The sequence below is a fragment of the Phalaenopsis equestris genome, unplaced genomic scaffold (assembly GCF_001263595.1).
Source record: "Phalaenopsis equestris unplaced genomic scaffold, ASM126359v1 Scaffold000251, whole genome shotgun sequence".
Taxonomy (NCBI): Eukaryota; Viridiplantae; Streptophyta; class Magnoliopsida; order Asparagales; family Orchidaceae; genus Phalaenopsis; species Phalaenopsis equestris.
Genome location: NW_018164693.1, coordinates 1,117,309 through 1,123,840, shown reverse-complemented (window position 1 = coordinate 1,123,840; position 6,532 = coordinate 1,117,309). Strand labels below are relative to the sequence as shown.

General features: G+C 39.1%; 1 pseudogene; it reads left to right on the top strand.

Annotated features, from left to right (window-relative positions):
* The first annotated feature begins 1,668 nt into the window (after positions 1–1,668).
* On the top strand, positions 1,669–2,561 carry LOC110024212 (annotated as a pseudogene).
* Positions 2,562–6,532: the final 3,971 nt, after the last annotated feature.

The window sequence follows — 6,532 nt, the reverse complement described above, 5'->3', positions numbered from 1 at the left end:
ATATGCTGATTTTTAGTGTTCTGTAGGAAAGTGATTAGGATTTTTTTTTAATTTTTTTTATTTTGTTTTAGTTGAAACGTTACATTTTAATTATTTGAATGCATAATTTTAATTCAATTCATTTTTAGGTTGCAGAATGAGTTAATTTTATACTCTTGCACAGGTGATGATTTTAATTTAAATAATTTATTTGTATTTATCTGTTAATTTTTTTGCCTCAAAGAAAAATTATAATTTTTTAAAAAATAAATAATAATAATAAATAAAAGATCCGCCGTGTTAGTATTTAGTAAGGTGAAAATATTTTTTATAGATTTATGTTACTAGGCCGGAGATATTAAATTATTTTATTTGATAATATTTAATTTTAGATGTTAAAAAGTTAAGTAGAAATAAACAAAATGTGATCATAATTGCTTAACCAAAGGGCCGAATTTATGTGAAATTTGCCACCCTCTTCATAATTTACTTAATAGAAATAAACTTATTTGTAATGAAGTTTGCAATTGTTGTGAAATCCGCTCTGCCAAACACCTACAACCATGCTGTTGCGAAGAACTCCTTATGGATTGAGTTAGATAGAAAAGATATTTAATAGTATTGTACAAATCTTTTCAGCAAGATTATGATTTCAAATTATTGTAATCTTGCTCCGTCAAGAATGCCAAGAAATAAGAAATGAAATGCAAAATAAAATATCAAATTCCTTCTTGAAACTTCTTTAAAGGCTACGGTTGGGAATGCCAAGAAATTTGCTGCAGTGTCTTATCCTCTTCTCTGTCTGGAAATCCACCTGCAAGCTTATACAGGAATATTTCTTCTTCCAGAGAGACTTCTCGATGCTTTGCAAGATGTGCAAAGCCCTTCGCTGTTCTCTTCCCTAGGCCTTCGGATCTTGAATACCAAGGGAGACAGAGACATCAACAAGTAATAAACAAGAAAATAAAACAGGCAAGGAAAAGGATGCAACAAGAACACAAGAACACAACCACAAGAAGATTTACGTGGTTCGGTCCTTAGACCTACATCCACGAAGGGAATCGCTACCAAATTTACTAGCACAAAGGAAGAATTACAAGCTCATTACATCAAGGAATCACCAAGATCTCTCTCTCTACAAGACCTCTCCCTCAATTCTAAAGCCTCTCCACTCCTTCCTCTTCTTGCTGAATCTTCTTCCTCCTCTTGATCTTCTTGATCAGATTTTTCTCTCCTTATGGTGGTCTCTCCATCCCTTAAGACCCCTCATCTATTTATAGATGGATGAGGCTTCCAAGAGGCAAAAAAAAAATTACAAGTGTGTCATTTTATGTCATCATTAAGAGCCATGAATAAACAACACAAACATACCATTGGTGTCCAGAATGCAGAGCTGAACAAAAGATTGATAGAAATCATGAGCCAAATACACAGATACAGCTTTGAGAACCTTCTCAACAATTGATCCAAACCAAGCAGCACACAATCAGTTGGCTGCTCGCATGAGGCATTCTTCGGTGGTTCGTACAGATATAGTGGGCCTTGAAATGCATAACGATGTCTGGCACTTAGTTGAGACGTAGACGAAATAGGATGACCGTGACAATCTCTTCTGTGCTCCATCGTTGGGATGGGAGGCATTGGCAAAATCACCCAAGCACGATCAAAAACTGCTTCGAGGTTACGGTTTGGGTCTGTGTGTCCCAGAATAATGATATGTTTGATATATTGAGAAGCATCATCAGGTCTGCTGGTGGAGACGATGAGCACTATCAATCTAAGCTTGCTCTGTGAAAAGGTTAAGGTTAGCCTGGCAGGCAAAAGGCTATTCATTGTGTTGGATGACGTGTGGGAGACTGAGAGTAGCTTGGTCAAGAGCGGCGCTGCAAAAGGAAGCAGGGTGCTCGTCACCACGAGAAACAAGGAGGTAGCGTATCAGATGATGGCAATTCATGCCGTTCAAGTGGAGCCCCTGCCTCTGGAAGATGGATGGTCGCTGCTCTGCAAGTCAGCTTTCTCTGATTGGCAGCAGCAGGAAGCAAAGGATGATGTATGGAACCTCAGAGATATTGGATGGGGCTTGTCAAAAAATGTGATGGACTGCCCCTAGCGATTAATATCATAGGAGGAATGATGTCCAAGGAGAGCAGAACAAAAGAAGCGTGGGAGTTGGTTCTCAAGAGCAACGCGTGAGACTTGAATGAGCTTCCTAAGGAAATTCACTCGGCTTTTTACATAAGTTGCCAATATCAGCCTCCAAATATCAAGCAATTGTTAGCGCTGGAGCTCGACAGGAGATCCCGCCTCCGCCTACTCCCGCGCACATGCGAAGCGAAGTCGCTAATCGGTGCGATCCCGATCCAGCTCCTGCCTCCATGTTTTGATCTCGAAAGGTCCCGATCAAGAACTTGGTTTTCGGTAACCGTTACCGTCTTTCTTTTCTCCTGTTCTTGATAAAGGCTTCGAATTGCTCTTCTTAGGTGCAGCCCATTTGAGTTCTTCTTTCCACGGGATAGTGGAAGGGCTTCTTCGGGATAGAAGAAGAGAAGTACAAGAAGTGTGTGTGCTTTGCAAAAAAAGAAAGAAGGAAAAAAGAAAGCAGAAGAAGAAGTTCTCCCTTGATTTTTTTTGGTGGCTTGTGACAGAAGAGAAATTGAGTTTTATTTCTCTTGTAAGTAGAGAAATTGAGTTTATTTTTCTTGTAAGTTTATCTTCTTCGATGCATCTCGGTGTAGAGAGAGAGAGTAAGAGAGAATAGAAAAGCGAGAGATTCCTCTTGTACGTCGAGACGATCGACTGATATAAATTCCTCAAGTAGTAAAATTCTCTGCAACTCCGTGGACTTAGGCAATTTGCCAAACCACGTAAATCTGTGTGTTCCGCTGTGTTACTGTTTTCTGGCGTGAATTTTTCTCGTTATATTTTTCGCTTCGTTGATCGTTCTTCTGTTTGATTTATATATATACCACATCAACTGATATATTATCTCACAACAACAATGTTTCTTGTATTGTTCCTTGTGATGATGCTGAAATCCTTTGGATCCATGAAGGGCTTGCAGAAATGGCACGAACATAGCATTGCATGATGTTGAAGAAAGTTTTCTTAGGATACTAGTATAGAGGAACCTCCTCTTGCTTGATCAAGAATCCGTAATTCCAGTATCTGTTACAATGCATGACCTTGTCCGCTCACTCTCAGTTTCTAACGCCAAAATGAGAATCTTGTTGCTACCGAAGATGAAATTTTAAACTATTGTTAGGTATGACTCATATACCAAATAAGATAAGGGACATATGCTGGAGTGGAGCAGAAGAACAGGAATCTCTTAGGATTCTTTTCATCTTTGATAAATCTATTTGTAAAATTGATAATGACCTCTTTAATCATCTTCATCATCTGAGGATACCATGGCTTCAAGGAATTAATATTTCAAATTTGTCTGAATGCATTGGTTCCCTTAAGCAGCTAATTTACCTAAACCTATCAAACCAAAAGCATCCAAAACCTCAAAGATCTGAGGACTCTTGATTTTCTGATTGTGTAAACCTCTATAATTTTCCCTCATGCATAATAATATTGCATCGTTTATGTTCTCTTTTCGTTGAAGGTTCTGCGTTGAATCATTTACCCCCTGGAATGGGAAGATTGAACAAACTACAACCTCTCCACTTTCTTACGCCTCCGGAGGATTTTGCGCCGGAATCATCTATTGTTAAGGTGTTGGGAACACTCACGGAACTGAGGTTTGTAATGTGTATTAATCAATTATTAAAATTGCTCTGTGAACTAAACATTTGCGCATACATGGAAAAAATAATTTAATTAAAATAAGGGTATAAAAATAACAATCTAACTAACGGATCTTTTCATCAGAAATTTAGGTTTGTACAAGCTGGAAAGAATGTTGGACAGGTCAGAAGCAAAAAGTGCTGCTTTCAAAGACCAAAACCACCTTCAACTTCTCAGGCCTATGTTGCTCAAAAATTGATTCTAATCTAGTGTTGATGAAATGTACATAAGTCAAAGAAGTTTCCAATAAAATCGAGGAGATTTTTTAGGATCTTTGTCCTCCTCCCCAACTAAAATATCTTTATATTAGAAACTATTCTGAAAGCAACATACGAGTGTGCTATGGCTTGTTTAGGCTCCGTTTGGTGCAGCTTATTCATTGCGGTGGCATTTTGAAAACGCCACATTACTGTTTGGAAACTGCGTTTAAGCAGATTATCCGAAAACACAGTTGTATTTTTATACTAAACGTGGAACGCATGTCAAACCTCGCGGTCCACTTTTCCGGATAAGCAACTTATCTGGATAAATACAAAGTGTCACAAACGCAACCTTAATTTTTTATTGCAATTGAGAATCATTGGTTGTAGCAACTGCACACATCTTGATGGCTTATGATTGTTGCCCAGCTTGGAAACACTTGTGATTGAAGGTTTATCATCAATAAATAGAATTGGGCCAACATTCTACACAGGTAACGACAAAAGCAATATTGAGAAGGGTGCATTGGTGTCATCATATCAAAATTCTGCATTCTTTTCAAGAATGAAGACATTGTTGTTTAAAAAATGGATAGCTGGGAGGAGTGGAGTAGTTCGGGGAAAGCCATGCCTTTGATGTCTCTTTTGGAAAAGTTAACAATTGATGAATGCCCCAAACTCAAGTCATATCCTGAAGAACTCCTGCATCATGCTGCTACATAAGTGATGCACAACCTCCCTTGTTTAGAAAAACTTCACATTGAAAACATCCCCCATCTGGGGAGGATTTCTGGACTTCCAGCACTTCAAAAACTATATATGGTGGACTGCCCGGGAATTAAGTTGGTGGAGCTTAAGCATCATTTGCATACATCTATTTACTTTGATAGCTATTAATAAGATATTTAAATTACATATACTATTAGATAAATTTTATTAAATGAAAACCAAACTAAGTAGTTGCATAGTTTTTATCTGCTATTTTATAATAGTTCATTTGTATTTTTTGTTCGAGTGATAAATTGTACAAGGACATTCGAGATTTTTCTTTTTTTCTGAAGAAGTGTGCAGATTGTGCATATTCTTTACTGCCCTCCATGCTATTTTCATTAAATTTGTTGTGATTTTAAGATTTTTTTCAGTGCATAAATTAGAAATTGTTCCGATTCATAAACACAAGATATTGCCTTGTTACTGCTTCAATGGAATGTTATCTATCTCCAGTTTTGTGAGCTTATAAGGCAAACGTAGATAATATAATCAGCTAGAAAAGGAGATGCAACGAATGGACAGAATACGATCTCTAGTTTTTCATTGGGAAAAGAATTTGAAATGCTGCAAGACTTGTTAGTGCCAATGTTATCTATCTCCAATTTCTTGAGCTGTAACTTTTTCTGGATTTTTTTTTTTTGAGAGCATTAAACCTGATGTTATTTTGACCCCCAATTAATGAACTAAGGTAAAAGGACAATTTTGTAATGTGACACCGCCACCTACCACATCTCTACCTACCTCCCACCTAACTCCCACCTACCACTCTCTTGCTTCTATAAATAGAGAGGGTGTGAGGCTTAGGAGAGAAAGGGAGAAGATATTTTAAGCTACCACAAAGGATGAGAAAATAGCTATAGAGTTAGAGAGGATGAGAGCATCTTGAGGCCTTGTATCAAGGTGTCGCTTGAGAGAGAGGCCATAGAAGGAAGATGAGGGCTCATCTCTATGTATAAGCTATGTATTCTCCATTTCTTTTGCCTTAGTGAAATATTTGATTGATTCCCTCTCGTGGACGTAGATCCAGTTGGATCGAACCACGTAAACGATCTGTGTTTGCTTGTGTTCTTTTTAGTCTCATTTCTATGCCAGGAAGTACATATCTCACAACAATTGGCGTCGTCTGTGGGAAGATCCATACTTCTTGGCTAGAGGTGTCCGCGTAAAGATGTTCGCGACAAGCGACGAAGAAAATGAGTTCGGCATTCACGAACAGAGGAGCAAGCAGATCGCGTCGCAGGCAGCCAAATCGCGATAGATTCGGTGAGCAGTGGAAACTTTGATCGACTGGATTAGCACCACAGGTTGTGCGGTTCGGCGAGACGGAGGAGGAACTGTCCGCGAAGGAGCAGAGGAAGGCGGGTAGTTTGGTCCGCGAAGGGGCAGATCTCGCGAAGGAGGAGGATTTCCGCGACAGCTAGCACACGCTGCGACAGAAGCACGCCGCGACAGCTCTCAGAATTCAGTAGGTGCTCAACAAAATGGACTTCACACGTTATTGAGGATCAAGCCACAATAATGGGTTCCGCCAAATTCGACATCGAGAAATTCAACGGTAATAATGATTTCGGTCTATGGAGAGTAAAAATGAGAGCTCTATTGGTTGGTTCAACAGGATGTTGCAGAAGCCTTGCAAGGGTTGGCGGCATTGTCGGCCGACATGACCGAGAAGGAGAAGATCGGCATACTGGACAAGATCCACAGTTTGATAATCCTGAGCTTAAGAGACAAAGTTTTGAGGGAGGTGTTGAGGGAGACAACGGCTCAGGCTCAAGCGCTTTGGGCCAAAC